The sequence below is a fragment of the Ambystoma mexicanum genome, chromosome 12 (genome assembly GCF_040938575.1).
Source record: "Ambystoma mexicanum isolate Mex_15411 chromosome 12, UKY_AmexF1_1, whole genome shotgun sequence".
Lineage (NCBI taxonomy): Eukaryota > Metazoa > Chordata > Amphibia > Caudata > Ambystomatidae > Ambystoma > Ambystoma mexicanum.
This window is the reverse complement of record NC_090936.1, coordinates 351630185-351649268: the sequence shown is the minus strand read 5'-3', so window position 1 is coordinate 351649268 and position 19084 is coordinate 351630185. Positions and strand designations below refer to the sequence as shown.

The 19084-nt window shown below is 47.9% G+C and overlaps 1 protein-coding gene across 9 annotated transcripts in view; it reads left to right on the top strand.

Annotated features, from left to right (window-relative positions):
* ITPR2 (inositol 1,4,5-trisphosphate receptor type 2) overlaps positions 1-19084 on the top strand; it is a 4412221-nt gene that overhangs the window by 3848192 nt on the left and 544945 nt on the right. The window lies entirely within an intron of this gene.

Genomic DNA, 19084 nt, shown 5'->3' with positions numbered 1-19084 from the left:
CAGAGATAGCATGTTCCAAATGCTCTCTGGAAGGGTGGCTTGGCCTGACCTCTTTCTGGTTTGTGACCAGAAGGTACACTAGCCTGTTTTGGTTTACCCTGGGACTTACCCTGGTTATTTAGTTGTTTGGGGCCCTCTTTGGGTTGGGAGGTATTAGAAATCTCTTGGTTCCCTTTTGGTGGCTGCTTTCCCTCATCCTTTTTCTGAGTGACCCCTGAATCCTTGTGAATAGCCCTGTTGGCAACCCACAAGTCAGCAGCCTTAGCTAGTTTTCTAGGATCTAATTCCTTTGAATCAGCCAAGTGCTGTCTGAGCTCAGGAGAGCAGGCATCATAAATTGACTCCAACATTACAAGATTTCTCATTCCCTCATAAGTGTTCACCTTGTAACCCTTAATCCATCCCTCTAAGTTTTTCAAACACTCACTCACCCAGGTAGCCCAAGGGGTACCATCATTCTTTTTGAGGGCCCTAAACCTCTTAAGGTACTGGGAAGGGGTCTTCCCAAATCTAGCTATCAAGGCTAGTTTCACACATTCATAATCCTTCTTATCCTCCTCCCCCAACTCCATTACCACATCAGTTGCAACAGGGGGGAGCATAGAGAACAACTAGGAAAGTAACTCATTTCCTGTAATGTTCTGGAGCCCATGATTATATTCAAACAAACTCAACCAGTCCAACACATCCAACTTAGGCTCATACATAGCCACCAACTCCTTAGGCATCCGGGGTGTTTTGGGACTGGAACTCCTAGAGGATTCGGAGAGAGAAGCACTTTCCACAGAAAATGTTTTCATTTCTAGCTCATGGTTGAGCTCCATTTCTCTGAGCCTTAGTTCCTGGTGCCGTTGTTTTGTTTGTGCATTAATTCTTTTGCATTCTAATTCAAGCTTCATTTTTTCTAGTTCCATATATTGAGGATTAAGTGTGGGACCTGTTAAGGGTCCAGTAGGTACAGCTGGCAGGGCAGGTAGAGGCCCAGGGTAGACAACTCTATCATCTTCCACTTCCTCTTCTGCTTCTGACTCAAAGTTATCAATACTAACATTCATATCAATATCATTGCTGTTATCTACAGTTGCTGGAGTGGTAGGTTCCTCTGAACCACCAACCAGACTTTGGTTTACTAACATCCTTTCTATTAGCTCAATTTCCTTGCCTTTAGTCAAGAGATTCTTATGCTTACAGAGAACTCTTAAACAATCAGCAGTTTATGTAGCAAGGGACTCTTGACTATAACTTTCCATAGTTGACAGGTTTTAGAAAATACTTCTTTTAGTGCTAAGCTTTGTGGTTAGTTGCACTAAGGTATCCCTAAGCACACTAAAATGTATACTAAATACAAATCCCACCGCTGTACACCAGTGTTAGGCAGAAACCTGTGCAGTTCCCTTAGAGACCACTGCAAAAGATTTAAGACTACAGGTGTTTGGCAGTAAACCCACTTGGTAGCAGTCTGTACCACACAGATTCACTTGGTAGCTGTGGCTGAACAGTCAGACTTCCCTCAAGAAGAGTTAGGCAGTATGCAGAGTATACACCATAGGTACAGAGACACAGTAGTATAAACAAACACTGACCAGAGCTTTGGTGTAAAAGTATATAATTATTTATTTAAAAACACACTTGTAATTTACACTAGCAAAAACGAGGTGAGTAAATTCAACACACAGTCACTATCATATATATACAACCCTATTCACTTATTAGACAAGTCTTAGTGAGAAACACCACTTATTTGCAGACAGAGGTGAGCGCTTTACAAAAGATGACACTCTATTAAGTTGTAAAGAAAGGGAGGGAAAAAAGCAGAGTTAAAGAAGCACACAAATTTCAATACTTTTTCAAAGAACCACAGTAAGGCAGGATAGGCAGAGTTCTACTGGAGAGCAAGGAAGTCAATTGCATGGCCCACTCTTGGAGAGAGCAAGCAGAAGGGGTCCAGGTTCACACAGTGGGGTTATGCCCAAAGAGTCTTGAAGATAGTTTGTGCAAAAAGGATGAAATTAAAGTCAGGAAACGTTCGCTAGGTTGCCCCAGGCCAGCCCAGGTTAGAAAGTCAAGGCTTTACTGTGACCCCGAACGATCTGTCGCAAGGGAAGCCAGGCGTGACACAGTACCTTAAGTGTGAAGGAAGCTCCAGCGGGGGCAGTTGTTCCTGGCAGCAGATGCAAGTCGGTGTTTCGTCCAGAGGAAGAAGAGGTCTCGCCGTGGAGGAAAGATGAAAGTCGTTGCACTGCCAGGGAAGAAACCAGCCACAGAGTTCTTCGGTTAAAAGGTACTACCCTTCTCTTTGCGGTAGTGGTAAACCGTGGTATTCCGTTTGCCGGGGTGCTTGGCACAGGCAAGGTGGCCACAAGATGCTCCAGGAAGGTGAAAAGAAGGCAAAACTGGTTATCCCCACCAGTCAAAGGAAGAAGACTCTCCGGACTGGAGATCTCCTCTGTCGTCGGGAAAAGTGGTGAGACGGTTCAGCAGGGCTCCACCAGTGGTGTCGTTGTTGCAGGTCAGCTCAGCTTCTCCCTCCTTGGATTCTTAGGTCATGTGGCGACTTCTGAAGTTCCAGTCCCCAAAGCCCTGCTTTTATGCAGCACACCCCCATTCACTCAGCCTAGCTGTCAATCAAACATGCTAAGTGGTGAGCCGGCCGGCTCACCACTTGGGCCACTCACACAAGAGTGCGACTTGAGTTACCAAGGTAACTCAGTCCAGGGTGCTAAACCCCCTCCTACACCCCATTTGGAACCCAGACAGAGTGGCACCACTTTTGGAGGCTTCTGTGGAGAAGCCCGCCAAAAAGTGGAACAAAGGGCTCAACTTGGGTTGGAGTCACAGAAGAGAACACAAACGCCATTTTAGAATCGAGTTCTGACAAAAAATACCAACCGGTGAATTAAAATAAATAAATAAACCGGCGGTATGTTCGAGGCTATACGAATTAAATAATTAAAGTTGGTAGCCTCGAACAATGGGAAAATCCCATAGAGATATATTTGCGGTCGAATATAAAAAGTAGTATCCACTGCCACCAGCCAAAACTCGATCAGGGGGGATGGAGACGTGCCCCCTCGAACAACAGACCCCGGGGCAATCGAATTGCCCGACCAGTACGTCCACAATATGATGGTTTGTACTGGTTTCGGTTCATAACTTGGGACTAGCAAAGCCAATGGTGACTTTACATGCCCTGGGAGACAGTAGTCAGTCCCAGGGTATGGAGTCTATGTTGGGGGGTCGCTACGACACCCCTGGGTTACGGCACGGAGGGTGCTGTGTAACCCACATCAAAAAAAACACATGAGACCCTATGGAGTAAAAGACCCCATAGCCCATAAAACACATGGGCCCTCATTACGACCCTTGCGGAAATCGAAAAACGATGGCGGAAATGCAATACCGCCATCGAATAGCGCTCGGTGCGATTATGACCTGTCACCGTAAAGTACGATGCCATTAGCGACACCATAGTGAACGCCAACGCAAACTGCACCAAGTACGCGCACGCGCGCCCAGCGAAACCGTAATAACCACCATGGCGCAACGGTACGGGAATACTGACCCTAGCGGACATGTACCTAGCGCCATCAAGCATGGAGGAAAGTACCATTCCGCCATGGCGAGAAGTACGGCATCGCGAACCAACCGTAAAAGGCCCTACAGAGTGCCTGTACACCACTCCCTGGCCACATTGCACAACTCCTCGTAGGTCTAATGAAGTCGCACAATGCAACCAGTGAAATGTACAAGTCACCCATGCATGCCAACGAACAAATGAATGTAGGGGCTCCAAGTGCCATGTGAGTGGCCATCCATATTAGCCATGGCACCATTGCCGTACTGATGCAGCACAGGCATGTGAAGCTTCAAGTACAGCAACATGAACTGAAAACTGAGACAAACAAAAACAGGCCCCCCATCGCTTGACACCAGTGTAAGGCAACATTCAAAGCAGTATCCTGAGTGAGACTGCACCAGCCCTGTACACCTGCCAGTAAACAAACCAACCATCAGCATAAGCATGTACCACACAAGTTGGCAGAGTGACTGAGCAGCCAGGCTCATCTCAAGAGGGGCCAATGGGAGCTGCAGGGCACAGATGGCACGAATACAGAAGCCATTCCAATGGACATGACCTCAGTCTCCCTCCAAGAAACGCACGCAAACACAGGCACCTGTGACCAGCCATTTTCTGATAATCACATCATTCCACCAATCCACCTGGCTGACCTGCATCTGTTACACAAAAGCTAATCCCCCTCCCATGAGCATGACATCATCAAAATAGACACAATGGCAGGCCCTATCCCTGACCTCACTGGGCTTCGTAGGCAAACGCGCCCAGTACAGTACCACGCAACTATACTCAGAAGCCGGAACCCAATGCAGATCTTCTCACAATACATCGCTCCACGAATAGGAATATGCCACATTACTTGCAAAGAAGAACGCTACACGGTCAACATCACAATCAAAATTTAATGCACAACAAAATCACCAGGCCCATACAGCCATTAGGACATGAACTCCAAAATATATATCATAATTGTGGGCTGCATCCGCAATAAATGACCAGCTTCTTCTTGTGTGACGCCCTGTTCCTTCATGGTACACAGGGGCTACATTCACGTTCAAAAAGGCAACATGGAAGCGGCTAGAACCGCAGGGCCGTCCCATTAGGTAGGCACTAGTCCAGCTGAAAGTTCGAAAAGTTGCTCCTAGCCACTAGTACTGCATAAGGGCATGTGGGCCATTGGCGATCGTCCCACAAGATCGTAATGGTGCTCCACTGATTAACACGAAGCAGCAGGTGTCGGGAGTAAAAGCCATCTGCAGGAGTGGCATACAGATGGCAGCGGCAAAAGGGGAGGAGATACCTGTCACCCAAATGAAATGAAAAAGAATAGTATGGGCATCAGAACTCCATTTGAATTACTCACTTCAATGATCACACTAAATCCACAGCCATATGCATGCTAGCCCACTCAAAAGGATCAATCGCACCCAAAAATCACTTGCGAATCATAACTATATAAATCGAGGTGAAAACACCATTACAAACGAGTGTTTGTGTGCATGCGTCTGTTAAAACAGAATCCATTAGATGGGATTAGTAACGTGCATAGACACAAGTGTCCGAAGGCGCGTCGAGACAGGGAGGGTTCAACAAGGGCAGATAGACGATGGTCCCACTATGGCAGCTCTGCATCACATAGCGCAGGGGAAGTGGTTAGATTCCAAAAAGCCATGTACATGGCAGACTCTCTATTAAATCATCTGTCCATGCATCCATACATCATTCCCTCATCCCGGTATGAAAACGCCTGATTATTTACTCACATAACATGTGAAACTTCCATTGAGGCTGTGCGTAATGCAGTCTGCAAAATCCACTGTGCTCCAGCCCGGAATTCCAGTGTTGTGAAGTAACATGTATTTGGGAACGTCCTGCCTTATCCTCCACTACGCTATTGCGCATCCCATACTATTCATATCAATCATTGCATTCTCGCCATGGCCCCTGTCCCAAGGACATTAAACAATAGAACTTTATATTTGCAGTCAGACCTGTGGGCGTCTCCTCGCCGCTAGCTGAAAACCGAAAGCGCTGTCCTTCGAATTCCTCATTTGCAACATCACGTCGAAAAGGCATCTGTGACCGCTTGAAATCACAAATCCATCCATGTAGTGCGGCAGTGTGTGAGAATGGCAACTGGCTTCACTCACAAATGGGACGCCCCGCCCGTCGGTGAACCGCGGTACAGTGCTGCATGAGGGTCCACCGTTAATCGAGTACTACATTCCACTGACCCTTCACAAGTTTGTTCGCGACTGCAAAAATAGTATGTGAAACAATGGGACCATAGCAGAATGAACATATAAACCAATATTTCACTGCCATCGGGATTAAATACATGATTGTAATAGCAAGATGCCATGCGTCAAATTGCAGCGTTTTGTGCGAGACGTGCTCGCCCAAAGGGGATTGCAGCTTACACAGGTGGAATGAATCACCACAGGTGGAGGCTATACAGCTTGAAAACGCATAAATTGCACACCCAACCCCCTCCCACAACCACACCCACTCCAAAATGCTACCGGCCGGACTAGCGATGTTGGCCATGGGGGACCTGATAGCACTGCAAGTACTACAACTTCAAGAAGAAGACGAACACCAACTACTACAACAACCGACCGCACAGAGGAGACGCAGGAGGAGGAGGGCAAGGCAGGGCCAGCAAGGCCCACCAGCACAGCCACTACCACCACGCAGGCAGCCCGCAATCCCACGCCTCCGAGCACATCCGTTCAACCTCACTGATGAGCAGATCCACACCCTCTACCGTTTGGACCGGGACACCATAACCGCCATTGTGGACATGACACACGCTGACCTTGTCAGCATGATAGATAGCCCAACCGCCATCCCACCCCTACTGAAGGTGGTGTCTGTACTCCACCTCCTGGCCACAGGCACCTACCAGCACACAGTCGGACAGTTGCATGGCATTTCACAGCCACTGTTGTCACGGATACTATTGCAAGTGCTCGATGCCCTCCTGGAGCACGCAGACGACTACATCTCTTTACCACGCTCGGTGCAGGAGATTACAAACACAAAAGTGGGATTCCATGCACTTGGCGGCATACCGGGTTGCATTGGTGCCATCGACTGCACCCATGTGGAATTGGTTGTCCCACATGCAATGGAGGCCCAGTACCGCAACCGAAAACAATATCATTCTCTTAATGTACAAATGGTGTGTGACTCCAACAGGATCATTACACATTGTTGTGCCCGATTTCCTGGATCAACCCATGATTCCATGGTCTTACGGAACTCTACAATACCACGCTACATGGAGCGACACGCAGGGAACAGATCCTGGCTACTCGGTGAGTCTCATTTCATGCATGATAATGTGGGGTATGTGATGCGGCAATGACCTGGCAGGAAGGGGGGGGTGCTTACGTAGCAATGGCATTCCTCAAAATTCCTTTATTGTCCACATACAGGTGATGCCGGGTATCCACTGAAGAGATGGCTCCTTACACCACTCCGGAACCCACAGAACCAGCATGAGGAGGACTACAACCATGCCCACTCACGTACCCGTGTAGTCATAGAACAGGCATTCGGCCTACTGAAGGGTCGTTTCCGCTGCCTCAGCAGGTCTGGCGGGGCACTCCTGTACCGCCATGAGAAGGTTGCAAAGATGGTCATGGCATGTGTCATGCTACACAACATGTGCGTACGTAGAAATGTGCCCATGCCCCCTGACGCAGAACTGCAAGCACCTGAAGATGGTCATGATGAGGGTGGGGATGTGGCAGCACCTCAAGGAGTCCGCGAGGCACAGGAGGGCCGTGAAATTCGTCAGCATATCATAGATGCATGCTTCTAGCACTCACGCCTGGTGGCTGATACATGGACACGGGACTTGTGGCACTGTGTGTGTCTGGTACATGCACAATATGGACTGTACGCCTATAATGGCCTTGTACACAAAGATCAATGTCCACACATCTGATTGGATGATAGTGAAATTTATATCGCATATGTGAAATTATGTTACACACCCCATCGACCCGCCACCCAAGTGAGCCCAACACACCCCCTCCACCCTCCTACCTCCCCCCCGAACACCAGTGTCCAAAGATGCTCTTTGTCAGTGGGCAGACGCTATTGCAAGCCCCCTCTCCGGGTATCAGGGGCACCCCTGCCTGTGGAGCGCAGGTTCCTCCCAGATCTACGTTGGGGGCTGCCCTGGACGGAACTTGCAACTGATGATGTCTCTGCCTGCTCACGTCCATGCATGTCCCTAAGGGTTTGTGAGAGCTCAGTGAGCACACGGCGCACAGCGGCAAGTTCAGCACATACGTCTTTGGACGTCGCATGCAGTTCCCCCCTCAGGCTCTCGGTGCTTCTCTCCATTTGTGCCCTTAGTGTCTCTGTACATGTTTCTATGGCTGCCTTAGTACCCCCACATTCATCAGCATGGTCCTTGAGGAGCGTGGCCAGTTGCTGCTGTAGCTCGATCACCTGGTCGAGGGACTGTTGCCTCTGCTGGGCCATGGACATTTGCGGTGGTGTCACAGAGGGGCTGATCACCTCATGTTGCCTTGCCACAGGGCTTGTGGGGGATGGCCAGTCGTCGTCTTGTGGGTGCCCCTGCGTGGTATCCTCATGGTGTACGGGATGAAACAAACGGGGATTGAGACAGGTCATGGATGGATCCTAGATCGACATCACCGTTTTCTGTGTCGGAGCATGCTGCCATTAATGCAGTGTCACCTATGGTGCTGCTGCCACCAGTGCCTTCTGTGTCATCCATTGGGGGGGCCTGTGGTGGTGCTGTTGTGGCCATGCTGGGTGCTGGGGTGCCTGTTGAAGTCCCCTTCTGTGTGTTGCCACTTGATTTGTGCTGCTGCCGTGTCTTGATCCGTGCACCTGAGGTGGAGGGTCTTTGGCCGTTGGTCTTGGCCCTCTTTGCAGGTGTGCTGGTAGGGGTGTCCTGGAGCTCGTCGTTTGATTCGGACCCTGTGGTGGAGTAAAGGAGTGCGAGCGTTATTGATGGGTCTGTGGAAATTGGAATGGCAATGTATCACATGCATTGGGGTGGTACCTGAGGGTGATTTGGGTCAGGGCCTTGGAGGTGTTTTCATTTTTGTGTGGATTGAGGATGCAGTTGTTTTGCAGCCTGCAGTTAGGGGGTGCCTGCTGCACGTGTGGAGGGTGTTTTTAGGAATTTTTAGTATTTATTTATTTATTGTGACTTTTAATGTGCGCTATCAGGCCAATGTATGTGGACGTTCTCCTGGACATGTGTTTCTGTAGCACTATGTGGACACATGGTACTTCACATGATTGGACATTGTGGTTTTAGCATTATTTTATTTGGGACACCTACCTGATTCTTCGGATGTCTGCACTCCTTTCTCCATCCCTCCGACTCCCTCTATGGTCTCCATTCCAATGGTGGAGGCACAGATTTCTTCCCAGGGGGTCAACTTGATGGGTGATTCCGATCCTCCCCCGGTAGCTGTGGCAATGTTACGGTTGGCGGATAGTATGCTCCGTACGCGTATCCGCAACTCGTCCCATCGCTTTCGGCATTGCTGTGGGTTGCGGGGTGCGGGCCCCACCACACTTACCCGCTGTGCCACCAGGGCCCATATGGCCTTCTTGTTCGCAAGTGCCGTCCTGGTCATTTGCGTCGAGAAGACGACGGCAGCATTCTCCTGGAGGGTCTCTGTGAGAACCGTGAGTTCCTCACGGGAGAAGTGGACCTGCCGCTTGCGGTCGCACGCTTTTTTCGCTACTTTTCCCATTGTTTTTGGTTTCACTAGGGTGGATGACGGGTTGGGATGTGTCTCAGGGTAGTATTTCTGATGGTTGTGTGGTAGTTCTGATTTTATAGGTGTACGGCGTGCTGTTTCCCGTTCCGGGTACATGTTTTTGCTTCCGTTTCCGTATATTTACGGTCACCGTATTTTCCGATTGGCGCTCATTACGGTGACCGCTATGTTCGGTGGCGTAATTGCACCTAGGTCGCCGTTCGACGGCGGTGAGGGGCGTTTTGGGGACATTTCCGCCATCGCGGACTTTGCACTTCCGCCATGGCGTAGTGCTCGTGCCCGATGGGTCAGAATTAGCCGCACTTTACTCCGTCGTGCAATGGCGGAAACGCTATTTACGCTATGGCGGTCGGGTCAGTTGCTTTCCGCCAGGGTCGTAATGAGGGCCATGGAAAGTTAAAGGAACACCTCAAATCATGTCTAAGAGTCGGAGCAAAAGAATCTCACTCTTAGCAGGAGAGAAAAAAATAAACCCCAAAAATCCAGCAAAGCTGCTGGGGGACTCACTAGGTTTGGGAAATTAGCCTTACAGAGAATTCTCCCTAACAGGGGCAGGGTGTTTGTTAGGCAGAAACCTGTGCAGTTCCCTTGGGGAACACTGCAAAAGATTTAGGACTACAGGTGTTAGCAGTAAACCCACTTGGTAGCAGTCTGTACCACCCAGATTTACCTGGTAGCTGTGGCTGAGCAGTCAGAGTTCCCTCAAGAAGAGTTAGGCAGTATGCAAAGTATACACAATAGGTACTCAGACACAATAGCACAAGCAAACACCGACCAGAGCTTTGGTATCAAAATATATAATTATTTATTTAAAAACACACTGTTTGAAACACTCCAGCACTCTTATTGTAAAACACTCTAAACACAGTTACTATTATAATATATACAACCCTTATTCCTTATCAGACAAGTCTTAGTTAACACCACTTATTTCCAGACAGAGGTGAGCGCTTAACTATAGATGGCACTCCAATAAGTTCATGAAGAAGGGAGGGAAGAAGACAGAATATGTGAAGATACACCACTCTAAGATTTAGGAACACTTTTAGCAAGGCAGAAGAGCAAAAGTCACTTGTGAGCCAAAGTCCATAGGCTGGGCCCACTCTTAGAGAGTGCAGAGCACAAATGCGCCCAAGATCACACAGTTACACTAGGCTTTGAAAGTCTTGCCGAGAGTTTGAAAAGAGTTTAGAGAGGCTCAGAAAAGTTTAGCCAGGGTATCCCAGGCTAACCCAGGTTCGAAAGCTGGGGGCTAAATCTACCCCATACAGTCGGTAGCAAGGGAAGCCAGGCGGAACACGGTACCTTAAGTGGGAAGGGTCCTCCAGCGGTGACAGTTGTTCCTGGCAGCGGGTGCAAGTCTCGGCGTCGTACAGGGGAAGAGAAGATTTCGACTTGGAGGAAAGATGAAGGTCGTTGCACTGCCAGGGAAGAAACCAGCCGCAGAGTTTTCCGGTTAAAGGTATTACCCTTTCTTTCGCGGTCGTGGTAAAACATGGTATTCCGGTTGCCGGGGTGCTTGGCACAGGCAAGGCAGCCATGAGATGCGTCGGGAAGGCGAAAAGACGGTGAAACTGGTTATCCCCACCAGTCAAAGGAAGAAGACTCTCCGGCGGGAGATCTCCTCTGTCGTTGGGAAAAGTGGTGAGACGGTCCAGCAGGGCTCCACCGGTGGTGTCGTCGTGGCAGGTCGGCTCAGCTTCTCCCTCGTCGGATTCTTAGGTCCTGTGGCGACTTCTGAAGTTCCAGTCCCCAAAGCCCTGCTTTTATGCAGAAAACCCCCAGTCACTCAGCCTAGCTGTCACTCAAACATGCTAAGTGATGAGCCGGCCGGCTCACCACTTGGGCCAATCAGGACAGAGTGCGACTTGGGTTGCCTAAGCAACTCAGTCCAGGGTGCCTAAATCCCCCTCCACCCCTCCTAAGTACCCCAGACAGAGTGGCACCACTTTCGAGGGCTTCTGTGGAGAAGCCCGCCAAAAAGTGGAACAAAGGGCTCGTCTTGGGTTGGAGTCACAGAAGAGAACACAAACGCCATTTTAGAACCGAGTTTTGGCAAAAAATACCAACCGGAGAATTAATAATAATTAAATAAACCGGCGGTATGTTCGAGGCTATCGTAATTAAATAAATAAAGATAGTAGCCTCGAACAATGGGAAAATCCCATAGAGAAATATTTGCGGTTGAATATAAAAAGTAGTATCCACTGCCACCAGCCAAAACTCGATCAGGGGGGACGGAGACGTGCCCCCTCGACTAACAGACCCCGGGGCAATCGAATTGCCCCAGCCAGTACGTCCACAATATGATGGTTTGTACTGGTTCTGTTCAGAATTCAAGACTAGTAAAGTCAATGGTGACTTTACATGCCCTGGGAGACAGTAGTCAGTCACAGGGTATGGAGTCTATACTGGGGGGTCACTATGACACCCCTGTGTTACTGCACTGAGTGTGCTGTGTAACACACATCACAAAAATACATGAAGCCCTATGGAGTAAAAGACCCCATAGCCCATTAAACACATCTAGAGTCAAAGGAACACACTCAAATCATGTCCAAGAGTGAGGGTAAAAGAGTCTCACTCTTGGCAGGAGAAAAAAATAAACCCCAAAAATCCAGCAAAGCTGCTGGGGGACTCACTAGGTTAGGAAATTCAGCCTAAACAGAGAATTTTCCCTAACAGTGGTGAACCACATTGACGAGTGGCAACTTATCACTTCAGACCGCTGGGTACTGGATACAGTACGTCTCAGCCACTTGTTGGAGTTTCGGCGTCCTCCGGTCCCCATTCCGCCCGTGTATGTGGCGCAACCGCATCTTCCAGTCTTGCGGCAGGAGGTGATACTTATGGTAGCGAAAAGGGCAATAGAACCAGTTTGTGTCTCGGAACGAGGCCAAGGGGTGTACCCCCGGTATTTTGTCGTAAAAAAGCTGAATGGCAAGTGGAGGCCTATTCTAGATCTACGGCAACTAAACAAGAGTCTGCAACGCCTGGAGTTCAAGATTCTCACAGTTCAGGATGTGATCTGCTCGGTGCAACCGGGAGAGTTCCTGACGTCGTTAGATCTGGAAGACACCTACTTTCACATCTGATGAGGCAAAATCACTGCAAGGTCATGTGGTTTGTGGTCGGGGAGGATCATTACCAGTTCTGTGTCCTCCCGTTTGGCCTGAAGTTGTCTCCCAGGACATTCACCAAGTGCCTGGCTCCGGTGGCTGCCTTCCTCCGTATGGAAGGCCATCATGTGTATCCCTACCTGGACGATTGGTTGGTAAGGCAGTCTGTCGCCGGAATGGACGTTGGAGTCTCTCATGGCAACCTTGGGCCTTTTGCAATGGCTGTGATTTGCTGTCAACTTCGAAAATTCCTATCTGACGCCGTCCAGGGATTTGGTGTTTCTCGGGGTTCAGTTTCTTACCCAGGACAATCTGGTGAAACCTTCTAGCAAAAGAGTGGTGAAGTTACGGTCCAAGGCGAGCGAGTGGGGCCATGGTACGGTGGTCTCGGTCCAAAGTTACATGTCGCTGCTGGGAGCCATGGCGTCATGCATTCCTTCCGCTCATTCCAAATAAGCGCCTGTTCATGAGAACAGTGCAGGAATTCCTTGCAGGCAGGTGGTCACAGAGTCGAGGGTTGTGGTCGGCAAAGTGGTTGTTGCCCGGGAGCTGGTGGAAGCTCTTCGGTGGTGGACTTGCACAGACAATCTCCTACGGGGCATGCCCCTGCTGGAACCAGAGTTTCAATTCATGATCGTGGCAGATGCTTCCCAGGTGGGGTGCGGTCTCGGGAGGAGACATTTTTGCATATCAACGTGCTGGAGTTGAGAGCGGTATACTAGGCTCTGAAGTCGTTTCTGCCTCACATTCACGGGGCAGTGGTGCAGGTGTTCACGGACAGTACCACCACGATGTTCTATTTGACGAAACAGGTGGCACTCATTCCCAGATCCTGTCAAAGGAGGCTCAGGAGCTCTGGCATTGGTCCCTAGCTCAGCGGATCCATATTGTAGCTTTCCAATTGCCGGGGGTGCAGAAAGTTCAGGCAGATGCGCTCAGCAGATACACCACTCAGCTGCACGAGTGGCGGCTGAAGAAGGAAGAGGTTGCAAGAATCTCCTGAAAATGGGGGTCTCCCCGCTGGACTTGTTCGCCATGCAGGAAAACAAGCAGTGTCCGGGGTATGCCAGTAGAGTGGCTCATCTGGAGTCAATGGGGGACGCGTTCTCCTTCCCATGGACGGACCTCTTCGCATATGCGTTTCCCCTGTTTCCACTGATTCAGAGAACGATCCAGTGGGTGCGCAAGTACCAGTGCACAGTGATATTGGTAGCCCCATTCTGGCCGAGGCAGACGTGGTTCTCAAATCTCCTTCATCTAGCTGTGGAAGAACCGTTTCGTCTAGGAGCAGACAGGGATCTCCTGTCGCAAGACGAAGGCAGTGTGTGGCATCACCATCCAGCATCTCTCAGCCTGGCTGAGCGGCCGAGTTCGGCCATCTAGATATCTCACAGGAGTGTCGTCGGATCCTGGAGGTGGCAAGGGCCCCTTCTACCAATGTATCGTATGGTCATAAATGGGCAAGGTTCTGTGCCTGTTGTGAGGGTCACCCAGAAGTGCAGCCGTTGGATGTCTCTCCGGCCCAGATTCTCCCGTACTTGTTACACCTTGCGCAAGGGGGCCTGTCATTGTCATCAATCAAGGTGCATTTGATGGTGACTTCCAGGTTCACGAGACGGCACCATGCCACTCCTCCATTTAGTGATCGGTTGGTTAAACATTTTCTAAAAGGACTGTTTGGAACTGGAAGAGGTTTGCACTGGTGTGGAGCCTCACTGTGGTTCTATCTGCCCTGATGAAACCACTGTTTGAACCCATGTCGACAGCTTCCTTGAAGTTCCTCTCGTGGAATGTCGCATTTCTGGTTGCGATCATGTCGACCAGAAGGGTGTCAGAATTGCAGGCACTGGTCATTGACTCACCGTTTTTGAGATTTATGAGGGACAAGGTTCTCCTAGCTACTAATCTGCATTTTATCCCGAAAGTGCCATCAGCATTTCACAAACTTGCTCCATTGCCTTACCCTCGTTCTTTGCTAATGCAACCACGCCGGCAGAAAAAGCCCTGCATTGTCTGGACGTCAAGAGGGCATTGAAGTTTTATCTGAACTGTACTCAGGGTTTCTGGAGGTCGAAGCAGCTGTTTGTGGCATTTGGTCCCTCCAACAGGGGAGTAACTATTTCCAAGCAGGGGGTTTCCCATTGGGTCTCCTCTACAATTTCATTTTGTCAGGCGAAAGCTGGCAAGCCTTTGAGAGGCACTCCTAAGGCCCATTCTACATGTTCCATGGCGTTGTCGGAAGCGATTTGGGCTGCTATACCGCTCGTGGACATTTGCCAGGCGGCTTCCTGGGCAGTGCCGCATATCTTCACCAGGCACTACTGTCTGGGGCAGCAACATGTGGAATATGTGCAGGTTGGACGGGCAGTTCTCCAACTCCTGTTTTGGTAAGGTAGACCCTGCATCTTCAGGGGATGTTCTGTTGTTTTTTGCCTTACTGTTTGTTTGTTATCATGCCTGTGCATACATGTCATTTGTGGGGTTCATTGTCATGTTAGGGCATTGGGTATATTTTGCCTGTCATGCACCTCCAAGTTGTCATACTGCTATATAATCTATTCACAGCACGTGAATCCATGAAAGATCCAATGCTGGAGAAGGGAGTAGTTTCTTACCTGAAACTCCATGTCTCCAGCGTTGGTATCTTTCATGGATTCACATGCGCCCACTGGCCTCCCCTGCAATCAAACCTTGGTTCAGTGTTTCCTCTGTTGGAGATTAAAATCTGAAGGGAAGCTGCGGGGGCGGGGCTATTTATATCAGACGTCCTATTGGTGTAGCCTGCAGCACCCAAAAAGAATGTTGATAGGACACTAAAGTGCCAACGTTTTCCATAGGAAAATGCTAAGTTAAAGTTCCCAAGGTTTCCCAGCTTGACGACGGGAAATATTCACAGCATGTGAATCCATGAAAGATACCAAGGCTGGAGAAATGGAGTTACAGGTAAGAAACTACTCCCTTATTAGCAATTATATCAGTTGGAATTTCTGGATCTATTATCTCAAAAAGTATATTTAGATACAGTTACTCTTTCCCAGTTAACACCTGCAGATAAGGAGCTGCTTAAATGTGATATCATTCAGGATGAGGTCTCCAAGATCATATGTAATTTGCCGCTAAACAAATCTCTAGGTCCAGGTGGGTATCCAGCTCAGTTTTTTAAAAGGTTTCGGAATATATTGTTGTCTAAACTAACCTATCTATACAATTCTTTTGAACAGTCGGGTTGTATTTCCCCCACCATGGAGGAAGCAAAAATTGTCTTTTTTCCCAAATCTGGCAAAGATCTGTGTAGTTGCGGATCATATCGCCCAACAGCTCCAATTAATATAGATGCAAAAATGTGCACTAAGATATTGGCCAATAGGATGGAAGACCTTCTCCCTTCATTAATACACCCGGACCAATCTGGTTTTTATAATAAATCGTCACACCCATGACACTATCAGGAGAACATGTCATCTTTTGGAGACAGTGGAAAAGAAAACCATATCGGCGATTCTTCTATCGTTGGATGCAGAGAAATCTTTTGACCGGGTCGAGTGGTCATTTTTTTTCTACTCAAAAATTCATACATATGATACAAGCGAGCTATATTCATCCGAACGCCAGACTATCTATCAATGGGCAATTGTCTTCCCATATAGCTCTACAACGTGGGATCAAACAAGAGTGCCCACTCTCTCCACTTCTATACGATTTACATTTGGAACCACTTCTTGCCAAGATTAGACAGACGGACACTATTCAGGGGATAGAATTCAGTGGTGTCTCACATAAAATAATGAAACAGAAACAGGGTATACCACTAGCTACCCACCTCTACCACACACCAGTTTTGAGGAAAACCTACTCACAAGAAAATGGTTCAGACCATTAAATTCAACAGAGGGGCCTCATATCAGAACAGACATATTTTAATACTTATACATCAGACAATATGCTCACATAAAACATATAAAACACTACTATATGCAGATGTAACTTGAAGAACAACACAACACCGTGGGATTTCACCCACAGGGAGAGCTGTTTTTAAATGAACTTCAAAAATTATTCATTTGAAGTAATGTGATGTTAGTAGCAGTGATTTCAACTAGGTAACAATATTTATCCCACATGAATTAAGGCAGTATCAGATACAGATGTTCATCCAACATGGATTTAGACAGTGTGTACACTTAAATGTGTTTCTGGGATAGGGAACGACACTTCTGTAATCTAACTTTGGTTAGTGCAGTTCCGAGACCCGTCTTCAGGAAGCAGAAAAATAGTGGCAGTGTTCAACTATGGTGCCTGGAGCCTGTGCATCACAGTTGGACCCTGGTATACAATTTCTTTTAGGTATGGTGGGCAACTTGTTTAGACTTAGAAGGAAGCCGTCATATAAATTCGGCATCTAGAGAAGTCCATAATTCATATTCCGTTTGATGATTTTCTTTGGTGAATCGCGTTCCCTCAGTAGGAGAGCGCAAACTGCATTATTCATAATGCATCACGTGTCTTGCTGTCCGCATATAGTTGTACAAGACGGAAAAATGCTCTCGACCCGTATGACCACGCAAAGTTCAGCACAGAGCCAAAATACTGTCAGCCCATGTTGCAGTCACTCACACTGCTGCGCCGTTTGACTTGTAATTTCTTTACATATGCCTCTCCGCACCTACTCGGCGTTTACGAATCCATCGCGTATGGAAATAGACGACATCGGAAATTCTAAATGTATCCCTCTCCACAAAGGAAATACAACGTTTATGCTCACAAACGCGGTTTGCGTGGGTGCAGGCAGAGATTGAATTACTTGGTGTAACCATCACACCCACACTACAAGGGTTATACAGGGCCGACTATCCCTTGTTGCTAAAAGAAGTTCAGGATCAAATGTCAAAATGGGTACCACTTGTCTTGGCTGGGCAGGATCAATTCTGTGAAATGTGTAATTTTACTCTGGATCCTGTATATGTTTCAAGCATTACCAGTGTGGGTACCCCCTTCCTTTTTCCGTAAATTAAATAGGGTGATTACTTCATTTATTTGGAATAAGAAATCCCCACGATTAGCCTTGAGTACGTTGATGATCCCTACAACAAGGGGGGGTCTAGGTCTGCCGAACTTCCTGAAATACTGTCATGCCACACAAATCCGAGTCATGAAAGATCGGTGTGCAGAAAACTCTGTAGAAAGATGGGTCCAGGTTGAGAAGGCATTAGGTGAGTCACAGCTCGCAGACATGTTGTGGCTGCCAAAGCAAGATCAGCCCCCTAACATCCATAAAAGTGTGATTATGAAACTGGTCGAGGAAGTATGGGACCCAGCGGTTAGGGAATGTCACCTCACAATCTTTCCTTCTCCTCTTAGACCTTTAATTCACAACCCACAGTTCACATTGGGTCTTGAACCTCACGCATTTACAGATTGGAATCGGGCCGGTTGCACTAGAATACACTACAAGTTTCAGGGAAAAGAACCCACACCTTTGTACTCTGTAAGCCAGAAAGGAGGCTCCACGAATCTGCCCGTTTTCAATACTTTCAGGTTACGCATTGGTTACTAGCTCCCCCATATAAGAAAGCCGCAGTGAGAGATTTTACCCCTTTTGAAAAATGTGTAACCACCAATCCAGGTGACAAAGCCCTCATCTCCAATTTATTTAAAATTATGGCTGATACCATTCCCACAACTCCGTTGAAATACATACGACGCTGGCATTTGTCTCTAGGGGAGCCATTATCGGAAGCTGAGTGGGAGGCATTGTGGAAGGAAATACTCAAATACACGAGCTCTATTCAAGTTAGGGAATTTTGGTACAAGGTATTAACGCAATGGTGTTATACACCAGCCCGCTTTCATACAATGAAGCCCTCAATCTCAAATAGATGTTGGTGGGAATGCAGGGCGATTGGGGATTGGGTGCATATCTGGTGCAGTTGTCAGCTGCTCAGAACCTATTGGAATGAAGTGAATAATCATATGTCGCAAATTTTTGATCTGTAAGGGCCTAGGACTATTAGATCATTTATAATGGTTTTTATCGAAAAAGATATGGGGCACAGCTCTAAACAAAAATGTAAAGCCTTTGTCATCTTGCAGTTAGCAGCACTTTTGGTGATTGCTCAAAACCGGAAGTATAAAAACTCACTGAATATCACTGAATGGTTTATTAAGGTCTGGAATTTTGTTGCACCCAAATGGATTACATACTCTATACAGGGAGAACAAACTAAATTTACCAAGGAATGGGACATGGTGCTGAACTTTCTGCAAAGTGACCACACTAACTCTTACTGTCCTCAAAAACCTCGAATTTTGGGTATCAGTTCATTTATTAAACATTGTTATTTGTATCTTGCACTGCGGGGGACGTGGGGTGGGGGAGAGAGAGAATGGGGAGGAGTTACCTGTTCGTTATCATTTAAAATGGCCATTAAAAAAAAATAACCCACAACATAGATGTATTTAATCAAAAAATAAAGAATTGCTCCATAGCTATAATTCTGACAAGAAGCTATAAATGTCCTACTTTGCTTACACGAAAATCGGTACCATGGCATTTTGTAGGTGCCTGCATAACGTATGGGAACACGAGTCCCCATTTACTGATGGTT